Source organism: Sciurus carolinensis, chromosome 5 (assembly GCF_902686445.1).
Source record: "Sciurus carolinensis chromosome 5, mSciCar1.2, whole genome shotgun sequence".
NCBI lineage: Eukaryota > Metazoa > Chordata > Mammalia > Rodentia > Sciuridae > Sciurus > Sciurus carolinensis.
In genome coordinates this window covers 155,731,642-155,753,872 of record NC_062217.1, presented here as the reverse complement: position 1 = coordinate 155,753,872, position 22,231 = coordinate 155,731,642, and positions in this window count along the sequence as shown.

Genomic DNA, 22,231 nt, shown 5'->3' with positions numbered 1-22,231 from the left:
AAATTATACATACTAAATATGGGCAGAATTTTGTAAGTTGATTATATCTCAATAAGTTTATTAAAAATGCAGTGATTTTAAGAGGAATACAAATGAAAAATACTGAATATCAGGGGAAAGAAGGAGGTTTTTATGGGCTTGGCTAAATTCACTGTTTTCTGGGGATACCTCCTTTTGGGTCCTTCCTTGCCCTATGGTCTGGGCATTTCTGCACAGGGTGTAGGTGCATCATCTGCTGAACCTCAAATTCCAATTCAGGACATTTGGAATAGCTGCCACTCAAGCTCTGTTCTTAGGTCTCTGTTCCTGAGTGCTCAACTGTTTTATACCCACCCCCCAAAACAAGTATTGTTTGTTTGTACATGAACCATTGGGATTTCTACTTACTTTTTCCTTTTACTCATAAATTTGAACAAAACAGCTGCTGAATGATACATGATTTTTGCCTATCTATAAAATATCAGAGGATCTCTTCACTATCCTAATGCAGTTGTCAAGTTGGATTTAAATATCACAGTTATCTACCCACTGCATCAGATAAAAGCATTCTGAGAGCCTCTTAAATTTCCCAAGACAGGTGTTGTGGTTGTTATTCTTAAGTAGTATTGTAAGCATTATTTAATAGTTCACTGACTGCTTAAAAATAAGCTTGGTTCTTTCTCAATATATTTACATTTAAGTTACAAAGAAGTTGTTAGAGATAGGAATTACGGCACAAATGGTAAGAATGCTGAGGGGAAGTAAAATTAATATGTAGGGATGCTTTAGTTCTATGCAGGGAGGTATGTGTGTGTGTGTGAGTGTGTGTGTGTGTGTTTGTCCACTGAGGACTTCAGCAGTCAGCAAACTAGTTTACACTTGAAAAATGCACTGTTTACTAATTTTAAAGCAGGTAGTTGCTGATGGTTCTATTTATTTTTCTATGTATCATATCTTGCTATAAATAGACTTTTTAAATTATAAGCTGTAACATATATAGTAATTTTTTCAACAAAACATACAAGGTCTCTATAACACACAATGCATATATTATATATTTATTGATCATGTTATATATTATATAGCTATAAGGATTAAACTTGAATTAAAGGATGCTAAATTTTGGCTGGCATAGATGAAATATTACTACAAGTTTCTCATTTTTAAATGTTTTTTCATAATGTACCCTATGAATAATATCTGTGAGAAAGAAGTAATTTTATCACATACTCAGGGAGAATTAAGTCGCTTGACCCACTCCCATACAAAATGCTCATGTCTAGCTTGTCATGTCTGATCACTGGAATAGGAATGGATTTTTATATCCATTAAGTGTTCATTGGAAGTTAACAGCCTGAGAATTCAACAAACCCATAGAGTTGCTAGAATCATTCCAGGCAGGGGATTTTTCCATTGGTTCTGTTGGGAGTACTGCCTCTGTAGATTCAGATTCAGTTGGAGGGCCTATGTTTTCTCCATCTAGACCTTTCTTTTGATGTGACCAGGCTCTGCTCACCTCCTTCCTCTCCTAGCAGGAATTCTAACAGTGTTCTTTCCCATACCCCATAATCCTCTTACCCTATCCATCTCTGAGTGTTTTCTTTTCTTTATTCCCATTGATTTCTTTATGGACATAAAATTGTGCAGAGGAAATTTTCTCATGAATTGAGCCCAGGGATATTATATCAAGAAGAACTTCCAAAAACTCAGTTCTATTACATGACAGAACAAGTTCCCAGGAGCAATAATAAGAGGCCAATCACTTGAGTTATTTAAAACTCAATTGGACAGTTATGGGAGATGTGTTGGCATGAATTCCCTAGCTTCAACCACAGAATTAAAGAGACAAAAAGATCATAAAAGGATTTTTCTCTTTAGCTCAGTTTTCTCTAAGCTGGATTCTGTAATTTCTGCTGAAACTAGCTGTATTAAAACAACAGCAAGATTCTCTGCTTTTCTGCTGTCGTATTGATCAAGAACTGGAAGAAAAGAAGGGTGAGGTACCAGGGAAACCCTGTAACTATGAAGAAATGGCCTGGCCTCTTGAGTGAAATTCTAAACTGGGTTTTTAGGAATTTTGGTACTAATTCTGTTTCTCTTTTTGATAATGTGATCAAAGAGAATGTTCTTTTTAGAACAGGAAGTAAGTACTACTAACGTCATAAGTGTGTCTCATTATATATCACTTTCTACAGTGTCTGTGTATCAATGTTGTTAACCAAAACAAAGTCTGTCTTAAATTAGTATTGACTAATGTGATTTCTCTCATATCCATCCACTGCTATGACTGCTATGACTATGATTACAATTATAATACATATCAACCTTGAAGAACTTGAGAAAATCCCCCTAAATCTAAAACATGTACAGTAGTCACATTGCCATTTTTGAATACAACTGTGTTCCTACCACAATAGGATTATAGCTTTTTCACTAAAATATTTTCAAAAAGAAACCATATTCTGGAATGGCATAAAATTTCAATAAAATATCACACCATGGTTTCATAATCAAATGCCTAATGTAAATGGAACATTTATACAAATACACTCTCATTTAAACCTCAGAACATCTCTAGGTAGTGTGTATTAAGTTTAGTTGACCTATGGAAAAATATTCAGAAAGAGTAAGAGTTTGTTCTGAGTGAGAGGAAGGCCAATCCAAATTCAGCTTGGCGATTCCAGAGCCCTAAACTTTTCTCTTTCTGAAGCATTTTTGAGACATTCTCTGAAAACATTCAGATGACAAATCTTATATGCTAGTTCCCTTCTCATTCCTCTGTTCTCCTCCACATATTCTGTTCCAAAACCACCTGTGTGTGTGTACACACATCAAACATATAGTGATTTAAATCAGTGGCCCAGAATAAAAAAAAAAAAAAAAGATGCTAACAGATGCTCATTTACTTACATGTATTTTATTTTCCTTCAGAGGGAAGCAATCATCCAAATGACTTTGGATGGTGTGACTCTTAGTTGAAATATTTAACCATCCAGCTCTTAGCCAAGAATTAGATTCATTATGTCTGTTTACTTAGCATGACCCTCTGACTCTTTGCTTCCTTAACAAATCCATCTACCCACCAGATCAAACCAAAAACGTGTCCTTCTGTAATTTGAGAAAAGAGCCTAGGAGTGAAGAGACAACTAAATTTGGGTATAGTTTTTTTTTTTTTTTTTTTTTTTTTTTTGGTGCTAAATTCTTTTTTTTTTTTTTTTATTGTATACAAATGGGATACATGTTGTTTCTCTATTTGTACATAGAGTCAAGGCATACCATTTGTGTAATCATACGTTTATATAGGGCAATGAAGTTTATTTTTTTTCCTTCCCCCCCACCCCTCCCACCCCTCTTTTCCCTCTATACAGTCCTTCTTTCCTTAATTCTTACCGCTCTCCTTATCCCTAACCCTAAACCTAACCCTAAACCTAATGTTAACCCCTCCCACCCCCCGTTATATGTCCTCATCCGCTTATCAGCGAGATCATTCGTCCTTTAGTTTTTTGAGATTGGCTTATCTCACTTAGCATGATATTCTCCAATCTCATCCATTTGCCTACAAATGCCATAATTTTATCATTCTTCATTGCGGAGTAATATTCCATTGAATATATATGCCACAGTTTCTTTATCCATTCATCAACTGAAGGGCATCTAGGTTGGTTCCACAATCTGGCTATAGTGAATTGAGCAGCAATGAACATTGATGTGGCTGTATCTCTGTAGTATGCTGATTTTAAGTCCTTTGGGTATAGGCCAAGGAGTGGGATAGCTGGGTCAAATGGTGTTTCCATTCCAAGCTTTCTGAGGAATCTCCACACTGCTTTCCAGAGTGGCTGCACTAATTTGCAACCCCACCAGCAATGTATGAGTGTTCCTTTTTCACCACATACTCGCCAACACCTATTGTTGCTTGTATTCTTGATAATCGCCATTCTAATTGGGGTGAGATGAAATCTTAGGGTAGTTTTGATTTGCATTTCCCTTATTACTAGGGATGTTCAACATTTTTTCATATATCTGTTGATTGCTTGTACATCTTCTTCTGTGAAGTGTCTGTTCATTTCCTTAGCCCATTTGTTGATTGGATTATTTGTATTCTTCGTGTAGAGTTTTTTGAGTTCTCTATAGATTTCTGGAAATTAGCACTCTATCTGAGGTATGGTTGGCAAAGATATTCTCCTACTCTGTAGGCTCTCTCTTCACATTTCTGATAGTTTCCTTTGCTGAGAGAAAGCTTTTTAGTTTGAATCTATCCCAGTTGTTGATTCTTGCTTTTATTTCTTGTGCTATGGGAGTCCTGTTAAGGAAGTCTGATCCTAAGCCAACAAGTTGAAGATTTGGACCTACTTTTTCTTCTATAAGATGCAGGGTCTCTGGTCTGATTCCGAGGTCCTTGATCCATTTTGAGTTGAGTATTGTGTAGGGTGAGAGATAGGGTTTTAATTTCATTCTATTGCATATGGTTTTCCAGTTTTCCCAGCACCATTTGTTGAAGACGCTATCTTTTCTCCATTGCATATTTTTGGAAACTTTGTCTAGTATGAGAATATTGTATTTATTTGGGTTTGTGTCCATGTCCTCTATTCTGTACCATTGATCTACCTGTCTATTTTGGTACCAATACCATGCCGTTTTTGTTACTATTGCTTTGTAGTAGAGTTGAAGATCTGGTATTGCAATACCCCCTGCTTCGCTCTTGCTACTGAGGATTGCTTTAGCTATTCTAGGTTTTTTATTCTTCCAGATGAATTTCATAATTGCTTGCTCTATTTCTGCAAGGTACATCATTGGGATTTTAATTGGAATTGCATTGAATCTGTATAGCACTTTAGGTAGTATGACCATTTTGACAATATTAATTCTGCCTATCCAGGAACATGGGAGATCTTTCCATCTTCTAAGGTTTTCTTGAATTTTTTTCTTTAGTGTTCTGTAGTTCTCATTGTAGAGGTCTTTCACCTCTTTTGTGAGATTGATTCCCAAGTATTTTATTTTTTTCGATGCTATTGTGAATGGGGTAGTTTTCCTAATTTCTCTTTCTGAAGATTCATCACTTATGTATAAAAATGCATTGGATTTATGAGCATTGATCTTGTAACCTGCTACTTTACTGAATTCACTTATGAGTTCTAAAAGTTTTCTGGTGGAATTTCCAGGTTCCTCTAAATATATAATCATGTCATCAGCGAACAGGGATAGTTTGAGTTCTTCTTTTCCTATTCCTATCCCTTTAATTTCTTTGGTTTGTCTGATTGCTCTGGCTAGAGTCTCAAGGACGATGTTGAATAGAAGTGGTGAAAGAGGGCATCCCTGCCTTGTTCCAGTTTTTAGGGGGAACGCTTTCAGTTTTTCACCATTTAGAATGATATTAGCCATGGGCTTAGCATAGATGGCCTTTATAATGTTAAGGAATGTTCCCACTACCCCAATTTTTTCTAGTGTTTTGAGCATGAAGGGATGCTGTATTTTATCGAATGCTTTTTCTGCATCTATTGAAATAATCATGTGATTCTTAACTTTAAGTCTGTTGATATGGTGAATGACATTTATTGATTTCCGAATGTTGAACCAACCTTGCATCCCTGGGATAAAACCCAATTGATTGTGGTGCACTATCTTTTTAATATATATTTGTATGCGATTTGCTAAAATTTTGTTGAGAATTTTTGCGTCGATGTTCATTAAGGATATTGGTCTGAAATTTTCTTTCCTCGATGTGTCTCTTTCTGGTTTAGGTATCAGGGTGATATTGGCTTCATAGAACGAGTTTGGGAGGGTTCCCTCCTCTTCTATTTCATGGAATAGTTTGAGGAGTATTGGAATGAGCTCTTCTTTAAAGGTTTTGTAGAACTCGGCTGAGAACCCATCTGGTCCTGGACTTTTCTTTGTTGGTAGACTATTGATGACTTCTTCTATTTCATTGCTTGAAATTGGTTTATTTAAGTTGTGTATGTCCTCCTCGTTCAGTTTAGGTAATTCATATGTCTCTAGAAATTTGTTGATGTCTTCGAGGTTTTCTGTTTTGTTGGAGTATAGATTTTCAAAATAGCTTCTAATTATGTTTTGTATTTCACTCGTGTCTGTTGTGATATTTCCTTGTTCATTCCGAATTTTAGTAATTTGAGTTTTCTCCCTCTTTCTCTTTTTTAGTGTGGCTAAGGGTTTATCAATTTTATTTATTTTTTCAAAAAACCAACTATTTATTTTGTTAATTTTTCCAATTGTTTCTTTTGTTTCAATTTCGTTGATTTCGGCTCTGATTTTAACTATTTCCTGTCTTCTACTACTTTTGGTATTGGTCTGCTCTTCTTTTTCTAGTGCTTTGAGCTGTAGTGTTAAGTCGTTTATTTGTTGATTTCTACTTCTTTTTTTGAATGCGCCCCATGAAATAAATCTTCCTCTAATTACTGCTTTCATAGTGTCCCAGAGATTTTGATATGATGTGTTTTTGTTCTCGTTCACTTCTAAGAATTTTTTTATTTCCCTCCTGATGTCTTCTGTTATCCATTCATCATATAATAGTGTATTATTTAATCTCCAGGTATTGGAGAAGTTTCTGTTTTTTATTCTGTCATTTATTTCTAATTTCAATCCATTATGATCTGATAGAGTACAAGGTAGTATCTCTATCTTCTTGTATTTGCTAACAGTAGATTTGTGGCATAAAATATGGTCTATTTTAGAGAAGGATCCATGTGCTGCTGAGAAGAAAGTGTATTCGTTCTTTGTTGGATGGTATATTCTATATATGTCCGTTAAGTCTAAATTGTTGATTGTGTTGTTGAGATCTATAGTTTCTTTATTCAATTTTTGTTTGGACGATCTATCCAGTAGTGAAAGAGGTGTGTTAAAATCGCCTAGTATTATTGTGTTGTGGTCTATTTGATTTCTGGAATTGAGAAGGATTTGTTTGACATACATGGACGAGCCAATGTTCGGGGCATAGATATTTATGATTGTTATGTCTTGCTGATTTATGCTTCCCTTAAGCAGCATGTAATGTCCTTCTTTATCCCTTCTGACTAGTTTTGGTTTGAAGTCCACATTATCTGAAATGAGGATGGATACTCCAGCTTTTTTGCTGTGTCCGTGTGCATGGTATGTTTTTCCCCATCCTTTCACCTTTAGTCTATGGGTGTCTCTTTCTATGAGATGAGTCTCTTGCAGGCAGCATATTTTTGGATTTTTCTTTTTAATCCAATCTGCCAGTCTGTGTCTTTTGATTAATGAATTCAGGCCATTAACATTCAGGGTTATTATTGTGATATGATTTGTATTCCCAGTCAATTGACTCATATTTGTTTTTGACATGATTTGGTTTCTCCTTTATTTGGCTATTCCTTTAGGCTAGCGCCTCCTGTTGCTGATTTGCATCATTGTTTTTCATCTCTTCCTCATGGAATATTTTGCTGAGAATGTTCTGTAATGCTGGCTTTCTTTTTGTAAATTCCTTTAGCTTTTGTTTATCATGGAAGGATCTTATTTCATCGTCAAATTTGAAGGTAAGTTTTGCTGGGTATAAGATTCTTGGTTGGCATCCGTTTTCTTTCAGGGCTTGGTATATGTTGTTCCAGGCCCTTCTAGCTTTTAGGGTCTGGATTGAAAAATCTGCTGATATTCTTATTGGTTTCCCTCTGAATGTAATTTGATTCTTTTCTCTCGCGGCCTTTAAAATTCTGTCTTTATTTTGTATGTTAGGTATTTTCATAATAATGTGCCTTGGTGTGGGTCTGTTGTAATTTTGTATGTTTGGAGTTCTATAAGCCTCTTGTACTTGGTTTTCCATTTCATTCTTCAGATTTGGGAAATTTTCTGATATTATTTCATTGAATAGATTGTTCATTCCTTTGGTTTGTTTCTCTCAGCCTTCCACAACCCCAATAATTCTTAAATTTGGCCTTTTCATGATATCCCATAATTCTTGTAGATTCTGTTCATGATTTCTTACCATCTTTTCTGTTTGGCCAACTTTGTTTTCAAGATTAAATAATTTGTCTTCATTGTCTGAGCTTCTGTCTTCCAGGTGTTCTATCCTATTGGTTATGCTTTCTATGGAGTTTTTAACTTGGTTTATTGTTTCCTTCATTTCAAGTATTTCAGTTTGTTTTTTTTTTTCAGTATCTCTAACTCTTTATTGAAATGATCTCTTGCTTCCCATATTTGGTCTTTTAACTGTTGATTGGTGCGATCATTTAATGCCTGCATTTGCTCTTTCATCTCCTCCTTCAATGCCTGCATTTGCTCTTTCATCTCCTCATTAGCTTCCCTGATCGTTTTAATTACGTACATTCTGAACTCCCTTTCTGACATTTCTTCTGTTGTGCTGTCACTGGGTTTTATTGATGTAGTATCTAGGTTTGTTTGGGACATTTTCTTCCCTTGTTTTCTCATATTGGTCAGCTGTCAGTGGGACCCTGAGATATTGCAGTTTTCCGCTATTGGCTTATAGTGTCCCTGTAGATTTCCAGTGTATCACCTCCCAGCCTTCAGTAGCCTGATGTCTTGGAGGAATCTGATAATGCAGTGCATCCGAAGAAAACTGCCCCTAGCCCCCTACTGGTTCCAGGGTTTGGAGCTGGCTCTGTGCGGAAAGGCTCTCACTGTGGGCCTGCACCGTGCAGCTGGCCGTGTGGGAGGAGCCCACTGCCGGAGTGTGGAAGGCTACCTTGGGAAGACTCTAGCTGCCCTGCCTGGCTCCGATAAGCCACCTCTATCTGGGCCTGCCACCCGGGCCGAGATTTACCCAGTGGGCAGACTCACCCATGGCTCTATTTCAGTCCGAGTCTCTCAATGCCTCCCCTTCTTAACTCCTGGGTTCTGGAGCGACTGGGGGTGCAGTCTCCCTCTAGGCTGCCATCTTGGATCGCCCCATGAAGAGAGCCTGCAGCCAGAGTGGGCAGAGCCGCCTGAAGAGTTCTCTGGCTGCCCTGCCCTGATCCCAGAGGCTGCTTGCAGATCGAAGCTCTCCCTTGGTTCGGGGGCTTGTGGCTGGTTCTATGTAGAAAACCTCTCACTGGGTGGTCTGGTCCGAGAAGCTAGTCTTGAAAGGCACCTCCCACCACAGGGGTCCAGGCTACTTGGGGAAGTCTCTGGCTGCCCTATCCTGGTCCCTGAAGCTGCTTGCGTGCGGGAGTACGCTGCGCTGCGCTGGTTCCGGGACTTGGAGCTTGTTCTGGTCAGAAAGGCTCTCACTAGGGGGCCTGCTCCGAGAACCTGGAGAAGCTGGCTGTGTGGGCGGGGCCCACCGCCGGAGTGCGCAGGGCTGCCTGTGGAAGACTCTAGCTGCCCTGCCGGCTCTGATAAGCCACCTCTATCTGGGTCTGCCACCCGGGCCGAGCTTTACCCAGTGGGCAGACTCACCTGTGGCTCTATTTCAGTCGGAGTCTCTCAATGCCTCCCCTTCTTAACTCCTGGGTTCTGGAGCAACTGGGGGTGCAGTCACCCTCTAGGCCGCCATCTTGGATCGCCCCATGAAGAGAGCCTGCGGCCGGAGTGGGCAGAGCCGTCTGAAGAGGTCTCTGGCTGCCCTGCCCTGATCCCAGAGGCTGCTTGTGGATCGAAGCTCTCCGTTGGTTCAGGGGCTTGTGGCCGGTTCTATGTAGAAAGCCTCTCACTGGGTGGTCTGCTCCGAGAAGCTAGCCTTGAAAGGCACTTCCCACCGCAGGGGTCCAGGCTACTTCTGGGTATAGTTTTAACTAGCAGGAATGGTAATGTGGCTACTTACTAACTTGTGAGCAACGGAAGTTGTCAGACTGGACACATTGTTAAAGTCAGTGAACCATCAGCAACTCTAAATTCTGACTTTCATAATGAAAAATAGAAAAAGAAAGAAACTAATGAACAAAGAAATATTTTTTATTCATGTGAATACAACTCAGAAGATTACCTCAGTAAACATCTCAATAAGATTCTTCTCCATTGTCAGAATGAGCACGTCGTTCTACACACAAAGTAAATGAGTGTCACAAATATTATGTTCAATCAAAGAAAACAGATGCAAAATGACATAAGGATTATCTTCAAGAACAAACAAAACTAAGATGATTGAAGTCAGGATAAGGGATGTCTCTGGGGAAAAGCTGCCTGGGAAAGGGACCTAAGGGACTGTATGTGGTTCTGGTACTACTCTCCATCTTGATGTAGGAGTTTACACCAAGATGTATATGTGAAATAATTTATTGAACTTGGTATCCAAGATCTGTGCAGTTGACTCAATTTTTAAAAAGTAATCAAGAGGAAGAGGGTCGATTGTGAAAGGCCTTTTCATTTATGCCAATGACTTTGTCCTTTGGGAAATGAAAAGCACCAACAGATATTAATCAATGAAGTGATTACATTTGCACTTCAGAAAGACAGCTTGTTGGAAATCTGTCACGTTGACTGGAAGCCTATTTCAGAGGCTATTTAAATAGAGTGAGAAATGATGAGAACAGAGAAAGAGAGAAGACAAGCACCATTAGGGAGGTTAACTTAACAAGTTAGTGAATAGCCGAATGTGGGAAATGATTCACAAGGAAAGTCACTGGCTACTTCTAGTCATTTGTCATCATCTGGACTGAGTTCATTCAAGATGGTCCCATCACACTTCAAATTTGAAGAAGAGTTAGTTGTTGTCTTCTTCTATTTACTGTGAAGTGTATAAATGAGTATATGAGTTTGATTCATCAGGGAAATGTCTTGACTGGTGAGGTAGGATTATGAGTCATTAGAACACAGATTCCAAGCAGTCCTCATAGTAAAGATCATTCAGGGATATTGTTAAGTTAAAGAGGGAAGTAGACTAAGAACAGTGAGAGTTTGAAAACACAATATTGAAAAACTGAGCAAAAATAAAGGGAAAAGGTGAGGGAAGAAAACCAAAAGGATAGACTAGGAAAACAGAAGATTCAAATGGCTACAGAAATTAAAAAGAAAAAAAGAGAAAGAGGAGAGTTCCAGGGATTAAATGGTCAATGGTGTTAAGTCCACAAAGTAAAAGTCAGTATTTTATTTTGATCATTAATGGTTCCTGGTGATACTTGCAAGTGAAGAGAAGTTGGACTAGTTAGTATGAGAAGGGATGGATACGGTACAATGAACCACAAGAGGCTTTTCTTCAAAATTTCCTAAAAATTATGAAATGACTCTCAAGTAAGTTTGGAACTCAATTAAGGTTAAAAACTAGATCCATGAGGTTTTCAATTAAAGTTATTTTTAGAATGTGAAAGAACTTGTGCAATTGTACTTGATGCCAAAGTGCAGTTGAAGAAAGTAATAAAAGAAAAAGATGGAAGAGCATGGAATTCACCTGTATTGCCTTAACTACCTGCATTACATCCTTTCTCATTATGAAATGGGGTGTCTTCTTATGTTTATTATTGCCAAATATTGGAGTATACAGATTATTTATAGTTACACAAAGAAGTTTTGATGATATCACATTGCTACTCAGATACAGAATGTCCCTACCTCTCTATCAAAGATTGATGTCAAGTCACCTATGGGACAGTTATTCTCACTGTTTTGATCCCATGTGATTTGCTTTAGCCCTGTACCATCATCTGTGTCCATGTGAAAGGGGAAAGCAACTCCTTTTTACAGGTAACAGAGAAGTAAGAAAATGCTAATCAGAACCTCTCATCCTCCTTCAATGTCTCTGGATTCTATGACTTGGCTGATTAATAGAGTCCTTGTGGAATAAGTAGCAAGAGAACTAGAATTATACTTAGGCCATCTTGAGGTCTAGACTCCCTTGTTTTTTGACATTGAGTGGAGTATTTCACTTCCCTGAATACCATTTTTATTTTCTGTAAAAGAAGAGAGTTGAATTAAAAGATCTCAAAGGTATTTTTTCAGGTTAAAAAAATATGTAATTCTCTCTGATTACATAAGAGATCAGTAAACTTACTTTTTTTCAAGGAAGTTTTGCTCATGGAAGCTTGACACCTTAAATACACCTGTGTCATTCGTAAGGTTGCCTCTTATGATATTAGCGTCACTAGTACTGTGACATGACAGTTACTTAACCTCCCTGTTCATACCTATTACTATGTCTTTGATTTATTTGTGTGCATAAAGTCGGTGAATCTCAAACACCTGGGATTAACAGAAGAGCACTACTTTGTGTGTCAAGAAATCAAAGGATCAAATCTAGGCTGTGTCATGGAAGGGCTTCTTGTGTAATTTAATCTCTTTATGCTTCAATTTTCACATTTATAAAATTAGGGTACTTATACCTACTCCCCCAGCTGCCATGATTATTACATGAGATGATCAACATGAAGAATGGAGCAGAATGCTTGGAATATTGAGTACAACGGCAGACTAATTTTCTTTGCTTTCTTCCTTTAGCATTACATTAGGCCAAGTCTACAAGATCAATAATTATCCAGTTCTCAAATAAAATTCTTCTCATTAAAATTGAGGCAGAATGAACATCTCCATCTCCTGGCTTCTCTATCAAAGGGTTCAGAGATATGAAATAACTGAAAAATACTAATCACACTTGTCCCCCAAGATGCATAAAAGTAAAATAGATGACTTTTAATGTTTGGCTGAAATATTATAGAATACATTTTCTTGTGAATTACCTATTTAGGATGATTGAATCCCAAATCTTTGATGCAGTGTTATAAATACTATGCCTTGATAGTTATTAGTTTGCTGATTTTGAAAATTATGTGTTATGGCAAGGATCTAAATTTCTTAAATATGGCCTAGTGATTCTCTATCATGCCCACAGCCAAATATATGCTGTATCAGGACACATGTTGATATTTCCCTGTATTTAAAAACAAAAGTACATTTATATATATCAAAAGGTATTTGGCAGTGCCTCAGCTATTAAGTCTCACAGTCATTATGTGTTATTTATTCTGGAAGGTTGTGAAACTCAGGCTGTGTGACCAACACTCCTGAAATTACAGCCACCTGAGCCCCATTTAATAGGTGGCATTAACCTTGGTTCATGTTGAGAACGCATTTCCCATGACCTTTCCTGTTACACATCCTTATTCTTGACCCTGGGCATGAACCAATGAACAGTCAGTAACTAACAAGAGTGGGTGTCAAGTATAGTGAAATTATTCCCTCAAGGGTCCAACAATGACTTTGATATTTAATTTAAATGCTATTGTGTCAAATGTTTAACTGCTTTAGACATTCTCCAGAGATGAAGTTCTTAATCTGGATAATAAAATACTGAGAAGGAAAATCACTTTTTATATCCATCTAGTCAAGCCAATGAGAGCAATCTGTTGAACAGATGAGGACACATAACTCCCCTTTTTTGGGGGGATGTCAGGGATTGAACTCAGAGGCACTTAACCACTGAGCCACATTCCCCAGCCCTATTTTGAACTTTTTTAGAGACAGGATCTCAATGAGTTGCTTTATGCCTTGCCATTGCTGAGGCTGGCTTTGAACTCTTGATCCTCCTGCCTCAACCTCCCAAGTCACTGGGATTACAGGTGTGCACCATCATGCCTGGCCATATTTCCCACTTTTGATTTCATAAAGGAATTGGACTAGTTGACTTTTGCCATTGCATTATTATCAGTGTATGACTCAAAGAATGTTGGAATAACTCTTACACGCCAAGATCCATAGGTTTTTAAAGTGTAACACTTCTCTGCCCAGAGGCAAGTAAAATCTCCTATATAATATGAGGTTAGGGAGGTAGGTCACAGGGCAGTTGGCAGCCAGGGGCAGAAGAGAAAAGGCAGAGGTAATTGTTTCAGTTGCATATCCTTTTTATCAGCCTTTTGCTCTGAAAGCAGCAAGGAGGAAGTGTTCAAGCAGGCCAGTTCTGCCCATGCAAATATGGTACTTTTATTTCCTTGGTGAAACAGTGAAATAGGTGCCCAGGTGAGTGTGAACTAGAGGGTCTTAAGATCTTCCCAGACCAAAATATCTTTACCACTCACATGCACCTTGAGATCTAATAAACACCTGATAAGCAGTGACCTTGGCCGCACTCGGGACTCCAGAGTGAGAGATGCAGCCACCACCCTCTGTGCATTCAAAGTCCAAGTCCAAGATCACTCTTGTAGGAGAGAAAGTTAGCACATTAGCCTTGCTTACTGAAAAAGCATAAGCACAAATCACAACTTACCCCTTTCCATCTGTATGATTCCAAAATGATTACTAAATTCTCAAGTCTCAGTTTTCTTAACTAAATACTTGGTTAGTAATAATGTATTTCTTTCATAAGACTTTTGTGAAAAGCAATAAGAAGACAGAGTCACAAGGAATTATGATATAATAGATCATCTGGGGGTAGAGAAATTTCAGGAAAGCCATAAACGGTTCTGGTTTAGATGTCAGATATTTAACATTCAAGGTTGAAAGCAGCGATGGATTCTGAATGGATACTGAAATCACTAGGGGGCCTTAAAGTACACTAACGCCTAGTTCCCACTCACAGATGTATTGCCATAATTAGTTTGAGGTTGGGTCCAGTGTTAGTATTTTTAACATCTCTATCAATGATTTTAATATACAATTGTTTTCAACCACTAGGCAGCTCCTTTTTAGTGATGGTTGCTTCAGGGGTAGGTATTCAACCTAATCATAGCAGTGACAAGATAACCCTAGATATTTGTCTGATTCTGATGGAAAGTTAATTTCACTCTTCTGAGCTGGAGGTAGAGCTAAAAACAAATGAGATTCATAGCAGCTATATACTTCCTGGGACAAGGATCACACTTGCCTGAGAGCAAAACTAATACATGAAGAGAATGGAACTAAATGAAGTGGGAAAAGGTGGGTCTTTGTGACACTTTGCAAGCTCTACTTTAAGTCATTCCTGAGATTATGCTTTGTATTGGTGGTTGTGCAAGCTGAGAAAGTTCTCTGGGTCTTAAAATCATTTCCTTGGTCTTTTGATTTTGTGCAGCAAGTGCCTTAATTAATACACAGGCCAATGATGAACTCAGACAAGGACCTTCATGCTCAATTCATTCTTCATAGCAAAATATATCAAACCATAATTTCAAGTTCATAGACTAAGGGCTATAGCGGACTGTGGATGGGCTCCTGCAAGGGAGAAACAAGTTGGTTGGTAGGAGCTAGTTGTAGAAAGACACAGGTGACCCTGGTGGTCTATAGGACATTTGCACTCTCTCTACCTGCAGGAGTTTTCACGTTCTCAGAATTCCCTTATCATAAATTGTGTGGGTATTGGAAATATTTGAGTTTTAAAACTCTGATCATCATTTACTGCACTGTGCCCTAAGAATCACCAGCATCCTGGTAGGTGAACACACAATAAAGAGTCCTTTGATCAAGAAACTTTGGAAAGCACTTTTTAATAAGCACTGCCTTCTCTCCATCTATTTATCATTCTGATAAATGCTTCAGTCAAGAATCTTGGTGAATGAAATCCCTCTTCTCCATAAATAGACCTAGTAACATAACTCTTTAAATTGTAGCTAAGAACTCAGTTGGGGTCTACTAATTGGCTTTAGAAGAGTTTGAAATGCCAAGTGAGAAATACCTAATTTCAGTTCTCTTCAAAGCATAACTTGAGTAACACATTTTGATAAGACAATTGATCTACTTAGGAGGTGATATCAGGGAGCAGAACACACAAAAATAGCAAGCAAATTAAGGAGTGGGAGAAAAAAAAAAACCTAGATTTTATGCAGATTGATGAACACATTTCTATTGTTGGCAACTAGAGCTCCACCTGCTGAGAAGACTTAGGAATGGGATGGAGGGTTGTCCCTGTGAGTTCTGTGTCTTCTAGTTATGGTCTGCTCTGAACACTGTTGAGTAGACTCCTATGTCACTGAACAAAAGCCTCAACCAGAGAAGCAAAGACACAGAGATCTTAGAAGCTATCAGTGTGCCAGGAACTGCTCTCTGTCAGTGGTGGAAAACTTATTAGTGAGGGGAAGTCTAAGGTGCTAAGTATCAGTGCTGCCTACTACTACAGGAGGTGCCATAAAAGGTTGCCATCTTTTTAAATTGTTTGGATGCACATGTCCAATCAGTAATTTAGGCAAACTTACTAAACAATCTGAGAAGAATGGGAAAACGGGCAGAAGGTGTAAATGAAGAATTGTAGAAAAAAGCTACATGCTGATATGCTGTCATCTCATCAAACATGAGGGTCTGTTAAAATTAGGTCAAATAAATTTTCCAGATTTTTATTGGTGCATTCTAATTATACATAATGGTGAGATTCATTGTTATATATTTGTACATGTACACAAAATAACAAAGTAATTTGGCCAATATCATTCCCCAGTAAGACCAAATTAACTTTTACAATCCATTTCATAAATTAGGGGCCTCAGGAAGCAGAAAAAAAAAAACCTGCAAATAATTAAACATGCTTTCAGTGAGTGTTTCTTTTTTTAATTCTCTGTGTTGTGTTGTGAGGACTGCACCAATAGTATGGAAATGTCGATATGAGAGCACATGTCTCTCAGCCCTGCAGGATTTTGAATTTGTAATAAATTCTACAAGAAGACTTGAGGATTAATGGTCTGTTCCTTATTCCCCAAAGGTAAACTCAGACTGATTAGTAAGTTTCACATACATCGGTCAGCAAATAGTCATTACTGTTTACTAAGGTTGTCATTTCACCTTGGGGTATCCCATTCAGAGAAGAATAGTTATGCTCTAGGACAAAGCTTGGCTTGGTATATTTTCAAATGATTAGCAGAATCTAATAATTTTTGGTGAGATCAGTTTGAGATTAACTTAGCCCATTTTATGAATATTTATATTTACTTCATAAATAATGTAATTTTAGGGGAAAAATGAGAAAGACATATAAAAATGACCAAGAGGACTGAAGTTCACCAGTAGCATTTGACTGATTCCCTATAGTTTTTTTTTTCAAGGAATATTTTAGCATATAAACTATGTTGTTTTATATTTTGAGTAACATAAATAAATAACAGGAACCTAAGCTATGTGCAAACATCGTCTAAAATGAACATGAGAAAACTCAAAAATCTATATAAATTATAACAGATAAATAAAATATCATGTATGCACTCAAAGGAAAACTTTTCAGTGTTGAGAAAGAACAATCTAGAACTAAATGTAAGAAGGGAGTTGATTCTCACTGTTAATGTTGATTTAAAAGAAGCCAAACCTAATAGTACATACAAGAGCATTTAATTTATATTAATTGAAAATATAAAGAACAAGCACAATTAACCTATACTGTGCAAGTAAGAAGAGGGGGAGAGAAGTGAACTATAGGAAAGAGGATGGAGTTTCTGGGGTTCTGGTCATATTTAATTGAGGTATACATTTTTTAAATATTGGAGATGTCTACTTGTGTATAATTTATGTATACACACAGAGTCATCCTTCATTATCCTCAGGGTATTAGCTCCATGATAACAAAGTGTGAATTCTCAAATCCCTTATATAAAATGAATGTATTTGTATGTAACCTAGACACATTCTATATATTTTAAGTCACTTGTAGAATACTTGTAACATCTAATGTAATGTACATGCTATGAAAATAGTTGTTGCATTATTTAGGGATGAAGATGAGGAAATATCTGTGCATGTTCAGTACAGATGCAATTTCCCCATAAAATGTTTTGGATTCTCAGTTAATTGTTGAATCATCAGAAGCCCAACCTACAGGTGAGGAGAACTGACTCTTTCTACATATAAAACCTTTTTAAAGGCCAATAAAAATTTCCAGAGGAATTTTGATTTAAAATTTTTTTTATATTTACAGACTGCATTTTGATTCATTGTACATGAATGGGATACAACTTTTCTTTTCTATGGTTGTACACGATGTAGATTCATATACATACACAGGGTGATGATGTCTGACTCATTCCACCATCTTTCATGGTGCAATTTTGATTTCTCCTTCAAAAAAGACTAAAAAATTTGTTTCTAGCTTCTTATCCCTGTTTTTTCACTTTTTCAATCACCATTACCACTAGCACCAATTAAAATGCAATATTTCTCTGACTCAGAGACACAGAAAAAAAATATTTCTTTAAGAACACTTAACTTGAGATCTATACCTCTTAGCAAATTTTCAAGTGTGCAATATACTGTTGTTGAATATAGATACCATGTTATGCAGCAGATATCTAGGGCTTATTCAAACTGCTAGAATAAAACTTTATATCAATTGATTAGCACCTCCCAATTTCCCCTCCTCTCCTGTTCCTTGTAAACACCATTCCACTCCCTGATTCTATGAATTCAGCTATTTTAGATACTTCATTTAGGAGGAATAATACAGTATTAGTCTTTCTGTAACAATCTTATTTCACTTAGTAAAATACCCTTAATGTCCACCCCTGTTGTAGAATGTACCCCTTTCTTTTCAGTACTGGGGTTTGAACTCAGGGTACTGTACCCCTGTGCTGCATCCTCAGTCCTATCTCTCTATCTCTCTATCTATCTACCATTTATTTATTTATTGGTTTATTTATTTATTTAGACAAAGTGCTCCTCTAAGTTGCTGAGGCTAGTTGGAAACTGCAATCCTACTGACCCAGGCTTCCCAGTTTCCAGGAATACTGGCCAAATGCTCTTTTTAAGGCTGAAGAGTAGCATGTTCTACATTTGCACCATGTTTTCTTTTCTTCATCTGTTCATCTCTCGATAGATATTTAGGTGTGTACACACTTTCTAGTTTGAACAATGCTAGGTTGAATCCAGGAATGCTAAGATGTCTATCCTGATTTCAATTAATTCAGATAAGTATTCAGTAGTGGAATTGCTGGATCATATGGGAGTTCTTTCTGCACTTTTTTGAGGAGCCTCCATTTTATCCCACATTAACCACCCATTTCTCCTTCTCACCAACAGTGAGCCAGTGCTCTCATCTCTTCACACCCACCAGCTTCTCTGTCCCTTTCTATGTCTCTTTGAAATAATAGTGTGAGGTGGTATCTCATTGTAGATTTGGTCTGCATTCCTTTGATAATTAGTGGCACTGAACTTTTTTTTTCTTTATCTTGACCATTTCCACTTGGTTCATCTTTGGGAAAATGTCTAAGACCAGGTTATTAGGTTTGTTTTATCTTTTACCATCAAGTTTCATGAGTTCTTTATTTATTTTGGAGGTGAACCCTTTGTCAGCAGTTTCATGGGTTACCTTTTCACTCCTTGTTTATTTTGCTGTGCAAAAGCATGTTAGTTTGATGTAATCCCACTTGTTTTGTTTTTGTTACCTGAACTTTGGGTATCATATTAGAATAAATTTAATTAATAAATTATTGAAGTACTTGTGATGAATTATCTTTTCTTATATCCTGAAGATAGACACAATCCTCTGATTTTGCTGGTAACTTCTTCATGGATCTCTTAATTCTGAATTGAAGCCATGGATAAAATAACCTATCCTTGAAGAGGATAAGGTTACAGAGTTTTATTTCTGATCATATTTAAACTGTTGGCGGACCTCGAATAAGTGCTATAAAATCTCTTGTTTCTATTTGACTTCAAATTGGCTCAGGCTGCATGTATTTTTGAATCATATTTTATGTTGATATCAATGAATGTTTATGTCCAAACAGAAAGATTCAATGTGTAAGATCTACATGGATACAAATTAACTTTGGAGACTTCTTTCAGTGTAGATTAATTATGATATGAAATGTTGAGCAGAAAAAAAGTTGTCAGTTGCAAGGGTAATGGTGCATTTATCCCAATTCAGATTAAGCTTTATGGCTTGTGTCGAAGTGTTTCCCTAAAGATAGCCTGTGACTGCTATTGTTCTTAGTGCCTAATGCTGGCTAATTCACTTAATGACACGTGTTGTCACCTGCAATGACTGAGAGATGTCTTCTTGGGAGAGTCCTTCAAATGGAGCATGTGTCCTTAATGATGATAAATATTTGGGTGACAGTACCTTGTGTGACGGCAGTTTCTGCCTTCTTATCTGGGGGTGGAGGTGACATTCTGATTTTGAGCCCTTGGTTCAGTGACATGACACAGGGTCTTCCCAGAAAGTCTACCTGAGGAGATTTTCTATGGGGCCCCAAGCTGTGAAGTATGTTTTCACTCAGTTTGGGGAAGACTTGTAAGGAAAGTGCTGGTAAATTATTCACTCAAAATTTATAGACAGAATGTATCTTCTTGCCAAATAATCTTGGAAATTTTTTATTGTATATTAACTCTCAACAATCTGGATATCTTTCTTAAACACACAATACAGTAGTTTACCCATAACACATCTGATCTAATTATTATATAATTGATAAGGAATGTAACCCGTAGTAGCAATATAGTAAAAGCAAGAAAACAAATATTCTGTCTATAATAATTCCCATATATTATCATCAAGAAATAAGTGGACTAACTGTTATGAATACTAACATGATATCATGATATATCAAATTTTTGAGAAGGCAGACATATTTTACTCAACATTTTATATTTGACTTAATTTGATTTTTTGAAAAGGAAGGTAGCTTAGAGCTAATGTACCCAATTTATCATTAAGTGACACTTAATAGGTTCAAGGATTTACTAATAGTTAGCCTATCTATATTGTTTTCTAATTAACTAATCAAAGGGTAAATTTTGTTTAGAATACCATAGAGCAGCAGAAAACCAAAATTATGTTAAACTTGGAGAAAGGAGGAAAAACAATTCTTTGAAATTATTTCTTAAATTAAATTTTGGATAAAAGAGGAAAACTAGTCTTCACAAGATTCCTTGTCTTTGCAAGTGAGATGACTCTTGAGGGCATGAAGTGGTATACTAAGTCACTAGAAATCAAAAGCCTCAAATTCCATCAGCTTCCAGGAAGACTCATCTTCCCTTAATAGAAGGTATACATGCAAACCTTATTTTATATTAGAAAACTAATAGACAGATTTTGCAGTTCAGTGAGGGGAAGTCTTGAATTTTAAAAAGTAAAATTTAAGATATAGAGAAGCACACTGGTAGTTGTAGGATCTTTTAGTCTGTGCCTGGGTATAGACCTACACACACACCTGTACCATCAGGCTTATCTGAGAGGATTTGCCTTAGAAGCACAGAGCAACCTGCCAGTCTTCTCACCACTTTCTATATAAGGAAAGAGGAGACCTGGAAGACCACAATAGCTAGTCCAAGCAGCATCCATGGAAATGGAAGGGCTGACTTGTATCCCCGTTTCTTTATCCCTAGGGTTCTTCCCCTGCTAAGGTTTTGGGATGATACTGAACAGAATTGAAATAGACAGAAGTGCTTCTCTATGTCTGCCCCACTCTTGTACCTCAGGGCAGAACCAGGATGAGGGCATAAATATATTCAGTTGGTGTGTACCTTACATTCCTCCTTCCCCATCCTTACCCTGCCAGGACTTTTAATGGCAAGAGAAAAATGGTCCAGTCAATCCAGTTACAATGCCTGGCACCCTTCCTTAAGTGTACAGAAGAAAATAAGTGTTTATCTCCATGTTGTTCCTACATTCATAAATATATGTGCAATAAATTCTGAATTGAATCTGTGTGTTTTCATGCCTTTATTATTCATTTCTATTTATCTATGAATAATATTCTTTATTTAACAAGGAGTTGAATAATTTGTTCTACTTATCCCTTTACGAAGCAGGACAAATAGCCTGATGTTCATGGTCTAGTTCCAGCTCCTTTGATATTTCACGTGTATTTTTCTTAGGGACAGCATCTGCTAGACTTGTGCATGGAGCTACATACATTTGTTTGGAAGTGAATGTCCAAAACTGTTCGTTTTTTTTTTAATGTTTTTAAGGAGATCTAATGAGGCTCTGCAGGTTTGTTTGTTTTTCTTTTTCTTTTTGTTTTGTTTTGTTTTGTTTTGTTTTTGGTGCTGGGGATTGAACCCAGGGCCTTGTGCTTGCAAGGCAAGCACTCTACCAACTGAGCTATCTCTGCAGCCCCTCTGCAGGTTTTTAAAGGCTGTATGTTTATCTGAAGTGTTCTGTGAGTCTGGAGTGGTACAACTGGAAACCTCCCAGTCATCCATATTGCATGCATGGGTTGGAGGTCAGCCTTCCCTCTCTCACATAGTACAGGCAGGGAGACTTCTCAGTGACCTACTGCTGACTGTAATTGAGCAGCAGAATGCATATCTTATGCTGAACCCAGTGAGAGATAGCACTTAGGCTTTATAACACTTTATATCCACAAATTCAGATCCAGTATTTCTCTCCTGGCTTCAGTCTGGAGAACATTTGAATATTTGTTGGCAGAACTGGGAGGCTGCTATCTGAACTGATGTTCTAATAATCTGTTTTTCTCAGTGAAGGGGCCAAAGACTACTATATCAAACAGTCTGAAAACTAAAGTTCTTG